The sequence below is a fragment of the Mesitornis unicolor genome, unplaced genomic scaffold, assembly GCF_000695765.1.
Source record: "Mesitornis unicolor isolate BGI_N332 unplaced genomic scaffold, ASM69576v1 scaffold39023, whole genome shotgun sequence".
Classification (NCBI taxonomy): Eukaryota; Metazoa; Chordata; class Aves; order Mesitornithiformes; family Mesitornithidae; genus Mesitornis; species Mesitornis unicolor.
This window is the reverse complement of record NW_010173342.1, coordinates 1-315: the sequence shown is the minus strand read 5'-3', so window position 1 is coordinate 315 and position 315 is coordinate 1.

Sequence of the window (315 nt, the reverse complement as noted above, 5' to 3'; positions counted from 1 at the left end):
GGGGCCTGCCGCCGCCCTCCGCCGCCACCGGGCCGCTGAAGTCAGCCTCTATTTATATCTCCCGATATAAATCCGATTAGACTTTCCTTCCGGGGAAGCGGGGGGGGGAGGAGGGAGTGCTGAGAGGCCAGAAAATGCAGCATCACCAGCCCCATCACCTCCAGCTGCCGCCCTGGCCGCCGGCGCGGAAGACAGCTGGGTGCGATTGGCCTCCAGTTCACAGATGCCCCCCCACGGCCTTGGGAGTGGGTGATTAAACCCAAACGTTCCCCTTTGCGGGGAAAGAAAAACAAAACAAAGAAAAATAACACCAAA